This window comes from Palaemon carinicauda, chromosome 18 (genome assembly GCF_036898095.1).
Source record: "Palaemon carinicauda isolate YSFRI2023 chromosome 18, ASM3689809v2, whole genome shotgun sequence".
NCBI lineage: Eukaryota > Metazoa > Arthropoda > Malacostraca > Decapoda > Palaemonidae > Palaemon > Palaemon carinicauda.
The window spans coordinates 38,607,007-38,629,543 of NC_090742.1; the positions used below are offsets into that span (position 1 = coordinate 38,607,007).

The 22,537-nt window shown below is 34.5% G+C and overlaps 1 protein-coding gene across 1 annotated transcript in view; it reads right to left on the bottom strand.

Moving 5' to 3' along the window:
* LOC137657781 (uncharacterized) overlaps window positions 1-22,537 on the bottom strand; it is a 127,196-nt gene that overhangs the window by 83,156 nt on the left and 21,503 nt on the right. The gene's annotated exons all lie outside the window — the stretch shown is intronic.

Below are 22,537 nucleotides of genomic sequence, written 5' to 3' on the forward strand. Positions count from 1 at the left end.
CCTAAGCAATGATTTTAAAATCCTGGATAATAGACAGGAAAGAACTCACTTTCCTATCTGTAGGGCAACAGCAAAGGACTGTGCAAGAAAACACAAAAGTGTTAGAACACACAGTGCTGTACCAAAACCCATACCATAGTTTTCTTCTTACTGTATATGTTATACTGAAGAATACTAGTACAGTATAGGAGGATACGTGCCGGCCGGCACTTGCCGGCCGGCACTTGCCGGCCGGCACACACCATAACTAGCTTTAAAGTATACTAATTAACAGCTATAAGGCGGCAGAACTCTGGTTCAAGTGCATGTGCCGGCCGGCAACAGCCAATGTCGGTCGGCAATGGCTGCCGGCCAGCAACTACACAAGGTAGTACCCAGCTGCCGGCCACACTCTTGGTGACCGGCAAACAAGGGCTGACATTAGCCGGCCGGCAAAGGTACAGGACCGATGCCAGCCGGCAGCAAAAGAACCAGAGGACTACACCCGCCCGGCTGCCGGCCTCATAGGCCGGCAGCCGGGTCGGGTACAGCACTAGAAGAAAAATAGGATGGATGCCGGGATAAAAGAGTACACTACCTCCAAGCCCAGCAATCCGAAAGAGTGCATATAAGGAAGGGGAGAATCTAATTCAGGCTTCCTGACCAATGCCGTCTGGCTCTACAGGCAGGCATGGATGAGGGACCAAGGGAGGTCCGGGCAGCACTCAAAATATAAGACCCTTGCCGGCCGGCAGCTCTGCCGGCCGGCAGGGGGCTGAGTCAATTCCACATCCTAACCTATTCTAGGTCCAGATGTAGAACGACGTACAGTACTGTAATGGCTAGGCCATTACAGAGATAGAGGGGGAAGGGACAAAAGAGGGTCCTACCAACCTTGCTTTAGTGACGGATCACCCGCAGCCAAGAAACTTATCTTAGCCTAAGGGAGATCCAAGGGGGGAGGCCAGCAATACTTGCCAGCTCCCAGAGCACCAAAGCAAGGAAGGTGTTGCCACTCCCAGGGAAAGAAACTTATCCTCCCCCGAGAACAGCAACAAGGACTAGTCTGGTAGATCACAAAAGAAGGAATCATATCCACAGAAACCTTCGGTAGTGACCTAAGGAGGCTAAGCCACCTTTGTCTGTGTCAGGCCAGCGAGGGAGACTCAGCCCCAAGCCAGACAAACACAGACTCAGACTAAAAAACTCTGTTGTTCTGTCCCTCTTTGAACCAGACTTACTGGAACAGGAAGGTACAGTAACACCCCAGTATAGTTTTATCGAAAATAAATTCGGAAAAAACCACTTAGGGATAAGCCCAAGGCTTAAACAGAGGGAAAGGGATTGCAGACCTTCTCCGAAGAAAAGAAAGCAACCGGGGAGTATGAGAAAGTATACTAAGGCTCCATAAGCAACTTAGTCTAGGCACCAAGAGAATCGATTACCTAAATCACCGAAACTCACTCGTATACTATCTTGGAAATATTCCACACAATCTTAAATGTATAAAACATAGCCTAAAGCTTCAATAAAATTTTAATACACTCGGAAAACCCAAAATCATGCATGAAGTATTAGGACCAAACGACTAGGCTACATGGCCTAGCGTAGGCCAGAATGGCGAATACTTCGCCAAAATAATACTAAGCACGAAAGGAAATCCTAAGTAATGCTAAATAGCTAAAATTTATTAAAGCAAAACAACCGGGAATGTCGCTCTGACTAACTAAACTTATACCTAGCGAGCGACAGCGTCCATGACGCCTCCGGTATGCTACGGCTCTTGTAACAAAGATTAATCCTATCAATCACTCAAAAATTTACCAAGAGCCTACATTTATACATAAAAGACATGGTACTCAACTTATCAGAGGCCGACGAAGACGGAGAAGCCATGAAAAGCAGAATAAATCCAAGATTTGCGAGAAACACAGGAAAAAACACCGAGCTGTTAAGCTACGCAAAAAGGAATACAGATGGCGCCAGGATTGGCGCCAGGCACGCTTACGAATCGGGAGATAGGGAGCCTTGGGAGCGGCTCCCCCTTTTTCTTTCCCGAATTCGTTTCTTGCCAACTGCCCCCTGCGAGACGAAATCTCTGTTCGGGATGCAGATTGCCATGTGGCGTGTCAAGAATACGTCCTCTGATATGTCGCGATATCCCTTTCAGGAGGGATATTCGCTCCAGGAGTTAGAATTCTGGTACCTTAAGGTAAATTCTCTGGGAATATCGCCGTAGTTGTAATATACCCTGGGAAGCTACCCTATAGGAACTTCCATCAGGACGACATGGCTTGAGCCCAAAAATATATATATATATATATATATATAGAGAGAGAGAGAGAGAGAGAGAGAGAGAGAGAGAGAGAGATTTCAGATTCAGTCTTATACGTCTTCGCGTTAAAAACAGACAAATTTTAGGACAGAAGACTCGAACTTTTCCAAAGTAACAAGAAGTCACGTAACAGAATCCGTTATTACAAATACAAGTTCTACCTCGCTATTAACTGATGGTTGCTTTGGTCTGCCCAACAACGGCTATTATCATGCACGCCATTTCTGCAAAGACCACATATCGACTTTTTTTCAATAATAAAAAATTGATGCAATTAATCACATTGCGGACTTTGGTTAGGAGAAATGGATTCGACAGAAGAGAAAGAAGAAAAAATCGGCAAATGATTTAAAATAAAATCTTTATATCAAATTATCTCTTCCTCTTGTTTGTTTACAAGTTTTGTATTTCATATATGAATCATCTGATTTGATATTGATACTGTTCCTACAATTTTTTATATGGTTCCGTGATTCTCTTGTAGTTTGTTTGTTTCCTTGTTTAATTTCCTCACTGGGCTATTTTTCCCTGTTGGAGCCCTTGGGCTTTTAGAATCATGCTTTTCTAACTAGCGTTGTAGCCATACATGTAATAATAATAATTATAATAATAATAATAAAAATAATAACCTCTTATTTTAGTAGTTCACCCGTTAACGACAAGAAATTGGGTTCGCAGACCGGCACTTTAATAAATTGGTTCCAACATTCTTTGATTTCATTGTAACAAAGCAAGGTATAATTCACTCAATCTAAGTTATTTATGACAGTTTTTTTTTTTTCGGTGATAAAAGTGGGTCGTAACTATGACTGAAACGAATACACGACCGTATTCCGAGTACGCTGGCGTTGATGTGTGTACACACACAATTACAACTCATGCAACCATTCATCAGATACTTAGTGACCTGCTAACCTTAAAAATGTGTAGTCTAGAAGTTTAAAATGTTACAGTTTAAGTTATATATATATATATATATATATATATATATACACAAATATATATATACTGTATATATATTTATATATGTATAAGTTATTTGTATATATGTATCCATGGAGGTAGTTATTTCATGGAACGAGTAAGAGACCTACTTTCAAAAGCCAATATATATATATATATATATATATATATACATATACATATTAATATATATATGCATATATATATACATAGTGTATGTAACGTTTGTATGAATGAACTTTCCTTTTCATACTTCACGAAGGAAACTCATAGTAGAGGAAAAAGCCCATTGATTTCATTAGTCAGGGCCAAACAACAGTTGCAACATGTGAAGCAATATGAATACGTCTGACGCGTGTGTATCCGAAAAGAAAAAAAAAGAAGATACGAAGAAATATTGGCGCAACATGAATAAAAAAAAAACGGTTAGTAAAGCAGAGAATAGAATGCAGTTATGAATTTGGGCTACAGTATATAGCCTAGCGCTGGGGCCTGCAATTCCATTCAGCACTTATGTGAAACTTTAGGAGAACCCGGAAGTTATACTATGAAGTCAAAGGTAGAAGAAGTTGGACAGCAAGATGGAAGAAAGGAAGCTGGAATATATATAAAGTAGAAGGATATTAAGCAGTTCATTTAGGAGCTGAAGGAACGCTGCAAAGACCCCAAGTAATGCCTACAGTAGAGTAAACTACGTAAGCTGTACAAGCGACACTACTCGCCTACAAGGCTGGACATATTATTATCATTACAACCTAAGCTACAACCCTAATTGGAAAAGCGGAATGCTATACGACCAAGGGCTCCAACAGGGAATATAACACCAGTGAGGAAAGGATATAAGGAGACAGCTAGAATAGCGTGCCTGAGTGTACCCTCAAGCAAGAGAACGCTAACCTAGACAGTGGAAAATCATGGCACAGAGGCTATGGCACTACCCAAGACTAGAGAACAATGATTTGATTTTGGAATGTCATTCACCTCGTTGGGCTGCTTAACTGACTGATTGGTCTGAAGGGGCTCTAAAATGGCGATAGTTAGGACGACAAAGAATTGTAAATGTATATTGCCGAATAAAAAAAAAAAAAAAGGAAGAGATTAAAACAGAGGTGACACACTAGGATGACTCCATGATGCCTGTCTTGACCTTGTGGTAAATGGGAACCTCATGGTTAGTCGACTTTCGAGGGATCATTGACCAACATTTCTATTCAAAATAGTAGTACTGTACTGAGAACACTGTTATCAACTATTGAATACATACACACACACACACACACACACACACACACACACACATATATATATATATATATATATATTTAACCGCTGGGTTCTCGTGAAGTTGCACTTGAGTGCTGAATGGCCTCACAGGCCCCGGCACTAGGCTTTATAGCCCAAATTCATAAATCCTTTATATTCTCTACTGTACTGACCGTATTGCTGATTCTTGTTGTGCCCATATTTCTTTCTGTCGTTCCTTTTTTCTTTCGGAAATACACGCGTCACACACTTACTCACATTGCTTCACATGTTGCAACCGTTGTTTGGCCCCTGACAAATCATTATCGCTGCACTTTTTCTGCTACTGCAAGTTTCCTTCGTGAAGCATGAAAAGGAAGGTTCATTCATACAAACGTCACATAAAATACACACACACACACATATATATATATATATATATATGTGTGTGTGTGTGTATATATATGTATATATATATATATATATATATGCATGTAAAAATATACATATAGTTGCAGATCCATAATAAGCACGCAAGCAAACACACAAACCAGTATAGATATATAAATATATATATATATATATATATATATATGTATAATATATATATATATATATATATATAAACAACTTTTGCTTATCTATAAGAGGCAATATTCTTCCAAGACTACATTATTAAGTGCAAGAAGAGTTTGTTGAGTGTTGCTACACAAATGACAGACCTAATCCTAATACTACCGATAACAACAATGATAAGTTTTATCTCGAAAGGCATAAGTCTTTTTCCTACTAAACTCTTGACTGTTCAAGCGCTCTCTCTCTCTCTCTCTCTCTCTCTCTCTCTCTCTCTCTCTCATAATCTAGTAGACCATGATTTAATTCTCGGTACTAGCAAAGCTTATTATCGAATGCCATGATGTAAGACCAATCTTGTATTTACGTTGCTTTGGTTAAGAGACGAAAAATGGAATTGTATTGGAAAAGTTTTAAATAATTCACCTATTTATGAACAAATATCAACTCAAAATTATGTAAAATACATAAGACTAAAGTAAATATTAAAACTACCTTTAACTTGAAATTAAGAATTCCACAATGTTTACGGCTTCCTTTGACAGCATTCCTTTGACGATAGAAATGGGAGAAGGGTCCGGTGTACCGGTTTCAAATTACCCCCTCCAAATCTTACCCCCCGGTAGTTTGAAACCGGATTCACATTACCGGGGGGTAACTTGAAACCGGTTTCAAGCTACCCCCGGAGGTAATTTGAATCCGGTTTTATACTAACCCCCTGGTATCAAACTACCCCCCTCGTTTTTGCGCAGGATCTCATCATTTATTATTAATAAATTGCTTTCGATCAGGGTCAACACAATCATTAGGTATATATATATATATATATATATACATGTACTGTTTCACCTATTGATATCGTTTATTAATATCTAGCCTTTATCCGTTTCATGTTTATATCTTAGCTAATAAATGTCGGAAATTCCGTTACCAGTCATGGGCGCATATTTTTCCGAGATAGGGAGACGAGGTGGAATTTGATTTTGACGGTTATTTTTTCCATTATTTGAAATATTTCATAATCATACTGTAAGCAAATATTATATAAGGTATAATCAACATATTGATCATAAGCATATATGTATACACATATCATATATATATATATATATATATACATATATATATATATATATATTGTATATGTGTGCGTGTATATATATATATATATATATATTTATGTATGTTGTAAATACTATATCACTCATGATATCTGTAAATAATTGACACTTTTAATAAAGCAAGATTGTAAGCAATTATAACAGTTTTAATAAAACAAGATACAGTCCATGCTGTTTGCTTCTACTGTACTTACATTGGTTGTTTGTATACGAAAACACCTGGACTACGGTAAAGTCGTTGCACTTATAGCCCTCTATGGATGACATTGAACACAGCTTGAGTTAATCTCACAACTGTTGTTACTGATTTTAGCCTAAAGGCAGGCAGCTGTGTGTTATTATGGGCTAAATCAAATCCTATTTAAACCATCTTCAAAGTAGTTAGTGATTGATTCGTGTATGGATTTTTTTTTTCTCTGTTGTTGATCTCAAAATGGAAAATTATTGAAAAACTGAGTGATAAAATGTTTAAGAATTTTACATGAAATGTATCATAAAGAAAAACAAAAAAGACCTCGCAACATAGTCACCTGTACATTTCCATGCGGTTTATATAAGACTTCTGCCCCTTTGTCATAGCTCCATTCTTTCTTATTACTCATTTCATCAAATGACAAAACAGCAATAGGCCTACCTAGTAATCGAGACTTTATACCATCTTTAAAGTCCTCTGGTTTAAATTGAATCGAGCTAACAGTAGCTTACACAACGTTAATTCTGTCTGCACGACAACATGTATGTTGGTAATTTATATTTGAGCTTTTATTTTTCACGTGCATAACATCAAACTACTACGAATTTACTATGCATTATCACTGACAGAATATTTGAATAAACAAAAAGATATATGGACACAAGGAGTTCTATTGTTATATTGCATCTATGGGTATAGTCAAACCATTTTAAGAGCAAACTCCGAGCCCAATAGCGGCATTGCCAGTTCTCTTGGGTCATTTTCAAAGCATACCTGGCTTGGCCGCTTTAATCTATGGGTGAGCCAAGAAAAGGAGAAAAGCGTCATCTAATAAGTCATTCACCCGGATTTGAACGGTCTAAGAATATAATATTCTAATTTGATACTCTCTCCAAATTGTTTCCTTCACTCTTTTTGTTTGCAACCACGTGGTGACAAGTTGAAATTCTTAAATAGAACAAAGAGCAAAATTGTTATAAAACGATTATCATACTAACAGAAATAATCTTAATTTTGATATCAAATGAATTCAGTTCTCAATTCTGATTGATTATTAAAAGACAAGATTCTTTACAAAAGATTTAATTAACTATGTTTAATATGGTATATTTACATTGGTAATTTTATTGTTTTAGAATTTATTTAATTAATCGACAAAATTTTTTTTACAACAAAGGCTGTATTAGCAAACGTGGTTATGGTGAATTCGTCAGATGAAGTTAGTGCTATCACAAAAGATTCAACGAATTAGTTAATTCAGACCATTTTCATGTCTTCCTTTATAATGTTATCAGTATGCTTAATACCATTGACCCAATTTTCTTTGCAAATCTGAAACAAAGTCGTTTTTGATATGTTGGTTGCATCTGTGACACGTTTGATTGCTTGGTCAATTCCAAATTTAATAATTTCAGTATAATTTTCCCATTTTAAAAAAACTGATAGACATTGTATGCCATTTTTCTGTCTTCTCGGCGAAAAACACGACGCATGGTTTTTACGGAAGCCTATTGTGCAAGACAGTGAATGAGGAAGCTAATCTTCATGCATTTAATAGGATTTGACCAAAGGTCTCAGGGAACTAACCCAATGGCAACGTGTATGTCATATCTCATAATTTGTCATTTTCCTTCCCTTGTCTTAGTGAAGCAAAAGCATTGGGATTAAGGAGAATCGGCACCGCCGCAAATGAGTTTTGGTGATTGACACCTTAAGCTGCGCGTTGGCTGTCCTTGTCCAAAAGATGTATATATATATATATATATATATATATATAATATATATATATATATATATATATACACACACACACAAATTTCATGGTATGGATAGGGAAAGAGTTGTTCAAATTGTCCTTTTTTATTATTCCCAACGTTTCGTGATTCTTAATCACATTGTCCAGGGCTAAAAATAAAACATATACAAAAGAATTAAGAAACAGTTAAAATTTTTTACAAATTCATTCAAACTATAAAAACAGTTGAAATTTAAATGAAAATTAAAAGGAAAAAATGAATAAATAAATATTCAGTTGTATTTGTCATAGTTTCCTTTGGTTTATTTTCTAACTCTTGTTGGCATACAGTTTCTCACTACGCTTCTGCGAGGTTGGTTCCACTACTTTGTCTGATGTATATATATATTTATTTATTCATTTTTTCCTTTTAATTTTCATTTAAATTTCAACTGTTTTTATAGTTTGAATGAATTTGTAAAAAATTTTAACTGTTTCTTAATTCTTTTGTATATGTTTTATTTTTAGCCCTGGACAATGTGATTAAGAATCACGAAACGTTGGGAATAATAAAAAAGGACAATTTGAACAACTCTTTCCCTATCCATACCATGAAATTTGTGTTCATTACTGGCTGTTGCTGCCTTCACCGAAGATATATATATATATATATATGCATTTGTATGAATAATAAAATAATCAACACCATTTATTCTGAGTGATTTTTGTGTCAATTTCTCCAGGCATATTGCCGTCCGAAGCTCATGCACCTAAAGCACATGAATGGAATCTATTGGAGATACAAAAAAAAAAAAAAAAAAAAAAAAGGAGAAAAAAAATCTCGTCAATCACTCGCACACAAATAAAAAGATTTACCTCGCCGTTATCACTAAACCTTAAATGATAGTCGGTAACTTCAAATATTGTATATTAGTGAATTATATGACACGTTAGGTCTTAAATACGAAAATATCAACAATCACACGAACATTGAAATAAAATAAAATTTTACCTCGCCTTTATCACAAAACCTTAAATTACAGTCTGTGACTTTTAACGTGTCATATAACTCACTAATACACAATATTTGGTCTTAAATACAAAATTAAACTACTTTTCCTACTGCTGCGAAACCAGCAATGTATGCATGATACTTATTTGCGATGTCACATGAATTATTTATCATGCTGATGAGGGGGTAACTTGAAAACAGAGGGGGTAACTTGAAACCGGTTTCAAACTAACCCCCCCCCCCGGTAATCTGAAACCGGTTTCAAGTTACCGGGGGGGTAGTTTGAAGCTGGGGGTAACTTGAAACCTTTACACCGGGTCATACGATTGATAAGTAATGGGATACTACAATAACAGCTGTTATTTATCATTAACCAGATCATCATTTTTATAAACTCCACTTTTCAACTTATATATGTGTATATAAGCTAGGCGGTATATCATAGCAATCCAACGGTTATAGGCGTATCAGCGGATGAGCAACCAGGTAAAGTAACAAGAACTTTTGGTGTAGAGGAAATGCCTCCCTAAATTTCGATGAAGTCATTGGCAGCAGGGTGACTGATTGGGTTTAAAGCGATAGACAATATTTCTTTTCGGCTTCTACTCTCGATGCCTGGCGGATGATCTTACTGGAATCAACATGGGTCCGCAGTGGTCACTTTCCTTAGATAGGCACTGCGCATCAAAAGGAACTGGCTACTCATTGATGAATTTAGCCAATGAATCCTCAATGGATTTAGTCAGTCTATGGAAAGAAAAAATGACAAAATGGCCCTCGGTTCCCGGCGTAGTGGGGTGCTACGAATCTCCCGGTTTATAAATACTAAAAGAAAAGTTGAAAATTGGTAATTGGAATGTTAGAACCATGAATCAGATTGGAAAGTTACAGCAAGTGGAGAAAGAATTTATGAAATATAGTTTGCATATCTTTGCTCTAAGTGAAACACGTTGTAAGGGGATTGGTAAAGAAATCTTAGACCAAGGCAATATATATATCTACTGTGGAAGATCAGATGGAGTTGGAAGAGAAGGGGTAAGAATGATAATGACACCAAGATCAGAAAAGGCATTAACGGAATGGAGAGCAGTAAATTGTATATTATTACTTGAAAATTTTAAATCAAGGCAGTGCAATATGAGTATTATAGTTTGAAATGCACCAACATTTGATTCTCCTGAAGAAAGGAAATATGAATATTATGAAGAACTGCGGAGTGTAATAGATGAGATCCCAGAGAGAGATATGCAAATTGTGATAATCAAGGTATAGATAAGGTCTTGGTGAAGTTGCAAATGAAAATGGGGCACATTTTATAAGTTTTGTTCAACAACCAATCTTGTTATTGTAGGTACTGGTTTCCAGCACAAAGGCATTCACAAATATACACAGACTTCACTATGTGGCAATTACAAAAATCAGGAAGATCACATAGCCATTAATAAAGAGAGAAGGAGGACTCTGGCAAATGTAAGAAGCTATAGAGGTGCAGATATTGGTAGTGATCGCCAGCTCCTCATTGCCACTCTGAAATTAAAACTGAAAGCACCCAACAGACAGAAATGTAGATAGAATGCCTAGGTTTGATGCAAAATAAGCTTGTAGAAGATGAGCACAGAGGAACATTTGCAGTTGAATGTAGGAATCAATTTGATTCCTTAAGAGACTTTAAGAGAGGAAGACGAGACAATAAATGAAGAATGGTGTGATATTAAAAACATATATCAGTTAGTTGACAGTGAAGTCTTGGGACATACAGTTACAAGGAGAAAACCATGGATATCAATTGATATTTGGGACATCATAAAAAGGAGACAAAGACAGACATTAATTGTTGAAAGTTTCCGAGTAAGTAATGAAAATTAAAAGGTAGAGCAAGCTAAGTATTCCAGTATTGACAGTGAGGTCAAAAGAAAAGACAGGAATGACTGGAGAGAATATTTAGACAAGAAAACAGATGTGGCTGACAAAGCTATGCACTCAGGGAGTGGCTATGGTGTAAGAATTGCTCATAGAATTAATAATGAAATGTCTACTGGGCAAAAAAGAAGCTTATACGTATCAAAAAGACAGATGGATCTGATATAACAACAGAAGATGAAGAAAGGCAACGTTGGATGAGACACCTAAGTTAGGTCAGGAATAGGAGATATGAAGGGAATAATTGGATTGATATACTTGAAGCTGAGGAAGACCTTGATGTGCTCATGAATGAATTCAGTGTGTTTAAAGCCGAAGCCATCATAAAAAAAAATTAAAGAGATGGAAAGCTTCTGGATACGATGGAATAACAGCGGAGATGATTTTTGGTCGAAAATGCAGTGACTCCCAGAATATTTACAAATTTATTTTGTAGAATGTGGCACGAAGAGGCAAAACCTGATGAATGGGAGCTAGGGGTGTTGGTGTAAATGTCAAAAAAGGAGATCTGACTGAATGCAATAATCATAGAGGCAGCAGACTTATGTCAGCTTTCATGAAAATATATAGCATGCTCATACTAAAGAGACTAATGAGGAAGATTAATGAAAAGCTGAAAGATTAACAAGCAGGATTTCGAAAATGTCGAAGTTGTACTGACCAGTTTTCATATTAAGACATGTACAGCAAAGTGTAGAATATAGAAATCCACTTTGGATGGCATTTGTTGACTATGATAAAGCCTTTGATAGTTTGTACCAGCCAATTTTGTGGAGAGTCCGTTGTTATTATGGAGTTCCTCGTAAATATGTAAATTAGATTAAGTCTGTTTATGAGCATAGCGAGTGCAAAGTTAATGTTAGTGGAGTCCTATCAAATTAATTTCCAGTGAACAGTGGAGTACTCCAAGGAATGCATTGTCACCTATGTTGTTTATCCTCCTCATGGATTTTGAGATGCATAGAACAGTTGGGGATGGCGAAGAAGGATTATACTGAATTGGTAACAGGAAATTAGCAGACCTAGAGTATGCTGATGACGCTGTCCTTATTAGCAAAACGTCAAAGGACTTGCAAAGCTTGCTTACCAGAATGCATGAAATATCACATGAGGTTGGGCTTAATATATATAGGAGAAAGACAGAGATGATGAGAACGGAGTATGCAATGGAAGATGAAATATCATTGGAAGGAGAAAGGATTAATGAGGTAGAATCATTAAAATATTTAGGAACTATGATCGCTAATACAGGGTCTTCAGAATTGGAGTTTAATGAAAGATTGAAAAAAAAAAAAGCAAATCAGACAATGGCAAGGTTAAGTAAAATTTGGAAATCAAATCGCCTGAAATTACATATAAAATCAGGCTATATATCAGGTTAGTGAGATCTGTGTTAAGGTATGAACATAAGTCGTAGTATGGCAATGAAACAATATCCAACAGATTTTGTAAATTTAAGGACAAAGTCCTCAGAAGAATATTTGGAGTTAATGCCAGGACAGGATTAGAAATGAAACTATAAGGGAGATTGCTCAAGTGCCATATGTGAATAAGATCATGGTGAGGGGTAGATAGAAAAAGCTTGGGCACGTTCTTCGCACTCCCAAAGACCAAGAGAGATTGTTTCACCAAACTTTCAACTGGGCTCCACAAGGGACACAAGAAGAGTTGGAACACCCAGGCCTACATGGTTGAAGACTATGAAGCGTGAAGTAGATATGAAAGAAGTATTGATTTAAAAGCTCAAGATAGAGACGACTGGCGAAATCTAACCGAGGCCCTTTGCGTCAATAGGCGTAGGAGATGATGGTGTGCACACACACACACACACACACACACACACACATATATATATATATATATATATATATATATATATATATATATATATATATATATATATATATATACATATATACACACACACACACACACACACACACATATATATATATATATATATATATATATATATATATATATATATATACACGAGACAACAAATGCAGCCGTTTCTGGCCACTGCAAGACAAAGGCTTCAGACGTGTCATTATTCATGTCTGGGGTTTGGCCATTTTCATCACCACGATGGCCATTGCGGATTGGTGAAGGTGGGAGACCTTAGTCTGACCGCTCAGTCGCTGACAGCAAAACAACCTACTGTAGGTGACCCTGACTAGTACAGGTTTGCTGATTATGTCGGTACATAAACCAATTTACAACGTTAAGGTATCCTCACTCAGACACACACACACACACACACATATATATATATATATATATATATATATATATGTATATATATATATATATATATATATATATATAGTCGTTTTCGTGACAGCCGATGGTATTAGATAATACAAATCAAAGAATCTCTAGAGGGGAACACAAATTTACATTAAACTTGTTTCATGGGGGAACACTTTTATTAGAATTAATATTAATAAAATCATTATATTCTATATTATTAATAGTGTTACTATCCCTCTCATTATTATTATTATTATTATTATTATTATTACAATATGTGGGAATACACAAATGGCAGAGCCGAATCTATTAGACTTCAATTACTCAAAATTCAGTCCAGGGGCTTTAATGATGACTTTGATTAAATAAATGTTTGAAATAGTTAATGGAAATTTCCGATGAACCGTGAATGCCTCTGCATGCAACAGCAATGCAAAGGAGGGAGCGGAGGGGGGAGGGGGGAGGGGGGGGATGGTGGTGCTCTGGTGATGCCATGGGACTGATGATGACGGGGCAAGTCTACTGTAGTGATCACTTGTAGGAAGTGGTGTATCATCACCATCATCATCATCTCCACATCACCACTTTGTACTGATACAGACATACGTGTTTGTGCACATAATGTTGCAGCTATTGTACACAGGTATATATTTCTGATAAAATTATTTGATAAGGAAAATATCATATGATATATGTGACGTGTTTGTAACCCTGCACACGACTACACTTCCACGTTCCACGTTATGTTCGTTCGTAAATGGCCTTGGCTACATAGTTGCCAGACCGTCAATAAGCGCCAAACCTTATTATTTGCTTTTACCTCATTTATGAACATATGTTGGGGATCTGTATGACAAAATATAGAAGACATGATAGTTTTCATCTTTCGCAGAACAAATAAATTTCAAGTATTTTTTGTTTTGTTTTGCCGATAAGGAAGCTATTAAAATAGATATTATAATGTACATACAAAAATGTAAAATATAATTTGTAAAGGAATATTTCTTGATAGAAGAAAGGAAAAATGTAAGTTAATAAAATGTAACTATTTTCATAATAACAGATAAAAAAAAAGAAAGCTAGGACAGAATTTAAATTTTCATATACATAATTAAAGTAATATCTTATTTTCCACAAATGTCATAGATTTATTGAATTCCTCTTAATTGTTTATATTTTCACGAAATTGCCATTATTATTATTATTATTATTATTATTATTATTATTATTATTATTATTATTAGCTAAGCTACAGGCCTAGTTGGAAAAGCAGGATGCTATAGGCCCTAGGGCTCCCACGGGGAAAAATAGCATAGTGAGGAAAAGAAACAAGGAAATAAATAAACTACATGAATAATAATTACGGAACAATATGTTTTCCTATTAAATATAAAAATATTTTTTTCCTTATGAAAATAATCTTTAATAACTTTAAGAAATACAAAGAGAATTATTTCATTGTATTCAATTCATTACCTTACGGGAGTGTGGAGTGTTTGGGGGATTAATAAAAAAAAAAAATCCTGAAGAAAGTCAAGTGGATTTACCTACGGAAATTAAGTAATTGTTTTTGCATAACTTTACGATGACATAATTTCCTCTCCTGAGAAAATACTCTCTCTCTCTCTCTCTCTCTCTCTCTCTCTCTCTCTCTCTTACATAAACATGGTACAGTTTCTTGGCGAAAAGATTAGTGGTATGACCATAGACAATGTAACGTCACTTCGTAGACTGTCTTTCCATACACGTAAGATGCTTTTAATATTTAGACAATATTTACATATAACGTCATGTAACAATGAACCCAACAATTCACGATTTAAAGCTTCTATTAAAAAAACTATTCACGACTAAATATATATATATATTTTTTTCTAAACATATTTAGATAAATAGTAAAACTTCAATTGTAAATACACTAAATGTAAAATAACAAAAAAAGAATATTTTTGTAAATATACTATGATTATGTTATAAATTGTAAGAATGTAAATGTGTAGGTCATACTAGAAGATAAAAGAAAAAAACAATAATTCACGAATAGGGTACAAACTTTTTGTTGGCGACTGCCGTGTCTGGTAACATTGTCCGACACTCATGACTGGCAACACTCCGTTCGCTTGTGCTATCGTACACGTTCAGCGGTTCAACGTACTCGTAGCGGACAAGACGGCCAACGACGTAATTATCCCGCTCAACTATCCCTCCCTCAAGTTTGAAGTTCTAACAATGATTGGCGGCATGAAAATCGTTATGATGCAGAGAGCTTTTGATACGCTATTTGAAAACGTAAATAGTTAATACGTGATTTATACGTTCCAATATATATATATATATATATATATATATATATATATATATATATATATATATATATATATATATATATATATATATATATATATACAGGAGCGTAGGAGCAGGGGAGGGCCTGGGGGGGGGGGCTACACATTTTTGCTGAAAAAATGCTTTTAAACATTAAAGTTTACATTTTGTAACTGCATTTCATCTCTGGCAACAGCTCTTGTACAGTCTCACCCTCCCACCCCACGCCCACCACGTAAGTATCTGTACCAAGCATCAGTTTCACTTTCACAGTCCCGTCACGTCACTCGCTTAGTTTTACAGGGAGCAGCCCCCATATTGGGAATCAAGCCACTTATAATGTTTGACCCCCAGTGTATACCGTGCAAACATATGTTAATCTATATATCATTACCAAACACTATTATAGTAACAAACTACATCATTGATACGCAGTATATATATATATATATATATATATATATATATATATATATATATATATATATTTTTTTTTCATAATTCTTTTCAAATATGTATGCTTTTATATAATTTCAGAGCTTATGAAGTATTAATTATACATTATTCATACACTTAATATGTATATTTTCTGGTCTCAGGCATGACTTTCAAATATGTACGTTTATATTAGAAATATGCTTCTTCTTAATTTTGCTTACTTATAATTATTCTATATATATATATATATATATATATATATATATATATATATATATATATACAGTATAACATATAACTAAATTCAGTTATTTTAATATATGTTGTACAACACAACAGCCATATTGGAAAGCAAGTTGAAACTTGTAGAACGATTTGATTTACCTAATGTTTTCATTCATCTAGAATCACGAAGTGAACAAATTAAAGAAGAAAATTTACTGTATTCTCCTCTCACAAGGTCTGATGCTTCATGTTATTATTCATTGAGTAATATGAATTGCTTTGTTATAGTTTTGACATTGTCATATTTACGTTCACTATGATTGTGTTGACCACTTTGAGTCATCAACATTTGTCAAAACATAATGATGTTTTATCTATTGTACCAAACAGGTTATGAAAATAAACTCACTGAAATGAAACAATGCATCAACCATTGTTTGTATAAAATATACAATTAGTTGGTGAGAATAAAACTAATCATGAACCATTGTTGTTTTTAACGGGGAGGTCACTAGGTCTATGTGCCGTGTTTGACGATACGCAATCTTATTCATAAAACTGCTATTTCTTGATATAAAGACTACCTTACACATAAATTTCACCATATTATGATCAATTTTAGATATACACTAATCATACATTGATTCCCAAGACACATTAGAGTGTTTCTGACTTTTGTCATTGACAACAACTTAAAACAGTACATGATGGAAAATATATCAAATTTGTTGCGGAATATTACATCGCCCGCAGTGAAACAAGGAAAATATTTAGACGTAATATTACGTCGCCCGCAGCGAATCAGTTAACTACAAATATAAAGACTCAGAAAAGATTGAATCACTGCATGATACTTCGTTGTCATTCGGAAAAAAACCGATAGCCTTGACTTGATCGATATTGCGAATGAGTTTTTAGCAAAGAATCAACATCGTCAGTATGTTTTTGGTAAATTCACCAAGTAGGCCTATCGGTATATATATATATATATATATATATATATATATATATATATATATATATATATATATATATATATAGGCCTATTGGTATTTTATGGTTGTTATTGTGAAAAACTGGAATTGGTCACATAAAATTCTTCCGAAACTATGATTTTGTTTTTTATACAGTATGCTGTCAGATGCCAGGAAATCGCATCTGAGAGTGTTTCCTCATAAAATTTTCCTGGGGGAGACGCCCCCCCCCCCCCCCCATGCCTTCGCGCCTGCGGCTCCGCCTTCAGTGTCATTTCGAACTTTAGCCCCCAAACAGAAAACGCTCCTATGCTCCTGATATATATATATATATATATATATATATATATATATATATATATATATATATATATATATATATATATATATATATACACACATGGTTAAGAATATTGATGTAGTTGTGTGTACCTGTTTGCATCTTTTAGTCGTATATAAACCTGAGATTTTATTTTGATTAATTATTTTTTTTTTCCACCACTGTCTTGAATCAGATGTATTGTAAGAACTCTTAATTCGGTGCAATTCTAGTGATGTACTGTAGGCATTACTTAAGGAGTCTTTGCACCCACTGTTTAGCTTTCTAGTCTATCTGTTCTGTAAGTTTTACTAAATAATAAAACTGCGGGATTTTTCTTAAGCTTTGCATAAACGTTGAATGATGTCCCCGGTCCCAAAGTTATAAATGGAATTCTAGATATGAATTGGTAAAATCACAAAACCTAGCAATAATCCCAAATCAGATCGTTAGTCGCAGTGAAAATAATCCCGAATACAGAATTTTAATTTTAAGGGGAAATTATGACTCAAATGAAAATTATAATAATTTAGTGTAGACAATAGAAAATATAACCAGATAAGGATACAAAAAATCCCTTCAAACAATTTGAACGGACAAAGTCGATAACACGTAATAACACGGTTGTTAACAGATGCGCTAAAGGTCGTTAACCCATCTTATTCCATCTTGCGTTAACCTACATGGAAAAGAAGCGGCGCATTATCCGAGTCGTAATTGGTAATTGAAGTGACATTAGAGACTTCCCGTGGAAATAAGAGAGATGCTCTCTGTCAATAAGCCAGACTTACCGTGTACACTGTTTCGTTCTAGAAAACGATGGCCTTAGACTGTGAATACTAGGAACTTCATTGATTTCTAAATCAGTTCGTGTTTACAGATACTGAAGTCCTATGGGAATAGAAGGGGAAAATAATGGGAAATTCTGATGTGATGTGGTCTTGAAAAGTGGAACATGGGAAACCTGATTATTATGATCTGTACTGCACGTGTTTCATACACGCTCGTGCACTGTAGCCTAACGGTATTATTTTTTTTATCTCTCGCTCTCCCCAGGCCCAGCACTGGCAATATAAACCTGTTTAACCTTGCTATCATGTTTTGTACTGTTTGAATTTTGTGTCATTCTTACTCCCGACTATATGTATTTAAGCTCGTCTCGTTGAATAAACTCGGTTGCATTTACCTCCCTTCTCTGGTAGAACCTAACAGTTACGTTGCCATAGATCATTTGAATATGAAATTGGTATTACTTTAGCAATTCCCTCATTCTTTGCCTTTAATTTCTCTCGCCATTTTAACCTTTGTAAAGTGTCATTACTATATTCAAGATGTTTAGAGATTATTTAGAAAAAGATATTACCAGAAGCCTAATATTTTCCTATCTTATTAAGAAAAAAAAGTTTATAACACCATACAGTGATATTTAACTTTTCATGAATAAATATCCTTTCATATTAATACTTCCATAAAGTTCTCGGTTAGAATCGTTTTGATCATGTGTATCAATATTGGATTTCAGAAGCAGCGAATAGTTTCATTTCCTTAAAAAAAAAATCTACCCTGCTTTTCCATATACGTTAAAGATAATTTCAGTATAACAAAATTTGTTTTCATATTCAAAATCAAAAAATTAAACCATTTACCAATCTCTGTTTTTCCCTGAGTACATTGAAGTAAACGTATTAATTAAATCAAATTTTTATATATATATATATATATATATATATATATATATATATATATATATATGTATGTATATATATATATACACATATATATATATAAATATATATATATATATATATATATATATATATATATATATATATATATATATATATATATATATATATATATATATATATTACAGTCCCGTGTCTGGGAACCACCAAAATATATTATATATATTACGGCTGGCAAGTTATACAACCTCTCGGGTTCCACACTCACCTGCTTTTAACATTAAATCTATTACACTTGAAAATATTAATACCTGAACTCAGACAATTATATAACTCCAAGACAGCAATATAAATGATAAAAACACGGAATATCTAAAGGTCTCTTAAGTACACTCAAAACCAAACTGGGTAATTATTATTACGATCTATTCAAACAATTTCATACTTCAATTCATTAACAGGATACGAGCAAGTATATAATAAACACTGGCGATTGAAATAATATACATTATAAAAGTAAATATATTCTATAAAAAATACATTTTGAAAGAATTTACATAAAAAAGTAAATCATTCGAAATATTAAGTCTGAACAAAACTTAGATTAACACAAAAATGTTACGCTCTGAAAATTATATAATCACTTGACTTGAAATTAAATCTGAATAAAACCTTAGAAAAGACAAAAGAAATAATTACACTCTAATGCTTAAACTCTTAAAGAACTTACATAAAGTATCTGATAAATTTACTAACTTTAGGTAACGTACTTGCACAGGGCCAGCTACAAAAATTTACACAACGCCAACACTCACCATAACACAATAATTTCAAAATCACCTTTAACTCCTTTCTTAACGTTTCACCACATTACACACGATATATGTCGTAATTAAAAATCACTTTGGAGAGGACACCCTATAGGCACTCAGAGAGAGACTTTGGCTCTTTCACAGGACGGCTGTTTCTCTTCTCCGCACGCATCCCTGGGGGGGCTTATGCATGAATTGGTAACTTCTTGAGTATTCTAATAAACTATTCTCGTGGCTTGAGGCCCGGCCTCTAGTGCCACCAGAGTTATCAACTAGATAAAAATTCAGGGTACGAACCTTGGTTTCAGGCAACTCTCTCGCTCAGCTGCTCCGCCTACCCACCGTTCTCGGATATAAAAGAAAAAAAGATAAAAACTTACACTGGGGTTTTCGAGAACCTTCCAAAACACGTGGCACATATAAGAATTGCGTATTTTTCTCACAAAAATAACGCAATACCTCACAAAAATATAAAAGATATTTACATAAGCGGAGCTGGCTGAGAGTTGCTGTGCAACGGGGTGGTCCCCTTGTTCGATACGTGATAGTTGATAATTCTGGCGTCGCTGAGGCCAACCCCCAAGCTTCTAGATCTCAGGCCTAAAATATTCTGGAAGTAGTTAAGTCATATATATGCACCCCCCAGGCTGCATAGCAGCAGAAGAGAAACAGCCATCCTGTGAAAGAGCCAAAATTCCTTCTCTCTCCAAGTGCCTACCGTTTGTCCTCTCCAAAGGGATTTTGTGCCCCAGCGTATATTGTGTAAAAATGGCCAGAAATTTAAAATTTAATGTGTTGTGGTGAGTGTTGGCATTGTGTAAATCTTTGTAACTGGCCCAGTGAGATTCATAAAAGTGCGTGGAGTTATTAAGTTTATCAGTTACTTTAAGTAAGTTCTTTATGAGTTTAAGCATTAGAGTATAATTATTTCTTTTGTCTTAGTCTAAGGTTTTATTCAGATTTAATATTTCGAGCCAAGTGATTATATAATTTTCAGAGTGTAATTATTTCTTTTGTTTTAGTGTAAGGTTTTATGCAGATTTAATATTTCAAGTCAAGTGATTACGTATATAATTTTCAGAGCGTAACATTTTTCATCTTAATCTAAGTTTTGTTTAGACTTAGTATTTTGAGTGATTTAGATTTTTATGTAAATTTTTTCAAAGTGGTTGTATTTTTTATAGGATATATTTATTTTTGTAAAAAGTGTATTATTTCAATCACCAGTATTTTCACAGTACTCTCTCATATCCCAGTTAAAGAATCGAAGTAAGAAGTTGTTTGAATAATTCTTAATTATAATTACCAAATTTTGTCTTGAGTGTACTTAAGAGACCTTCGGATATTCAGTGTTTATATATATATTGCTCTCTGGGAGTTATATAACTGTCTCATAGCTTGGGCATTAATAATTCCAAGCGTAACAGATTTAATATGAAAACAAAAAGGTGAGTTTGGAACTCAGGAGGGTTGTGAAGCTTGCCAGCCGTAATATATGTAATATTATATTTTGGTTCCCAGACCCGGGACCAATATATATATATATATATATATATATATATATATATATATATATATATATATATATATATATATATATATATATATATATATGATAAATTTTGCACATTTAAACGTGTTTTTCATATTTCAAATAGGCCATATATATTGATACATTAAAGTCTGGATTCTCTTAACGATCTTGTCAGGATGCCTGAAAACTTTAAATCATTCATTCATTCTTAACGATCTCGGGATCAAAGCCCCAGGCAAAATCGCTCAAAGACTACAGTATCTGACAGGCCGGGTTGCGAACCCTGGTCCAGGATACCTGTATGCCATTGACCATACCACTCAGCCACGAAGCCACTGACCATACCACTCAGCCACGATACAGGTATCCTGGACCAGGGTTCGAAACCCGGCCTGTCAGATACTATAGTCTTTGAGTGATTTCTCCTGGGGCTCTGATCCTGAGGTCGTTAAGAGAATCCAGACTTTAATGTACTAATATATATATGGTTTATTTGAAATATATATATACAGTATATATATATATATATATATATATATATATATATATATATGTATATATATATATATATATATATATATATATATATATATATATATATTATTTTTCAGTTGTTGAGGTAGCTAATCAAATATTCCTTTTCAGTTGTTGAGTTAGCAAATAAAAAATTGATAGATTTGATATTCTATTAACTGAATACTTGCTGAAGGTCTAAAGGATTGAAATCTGCTGTAGATGTCAACTCTAAGCTCAGAATAGGTCTCGAAGTTTCATTTTATGTAAAAATTATTAACTGATGACTACACACATTGATGTTTCAAAGAAAGTATTATGAAACTAATTTTGACTGAGAAATCCATTACTATAATTATCAATAATCGTCATGTAATTGGTTTACA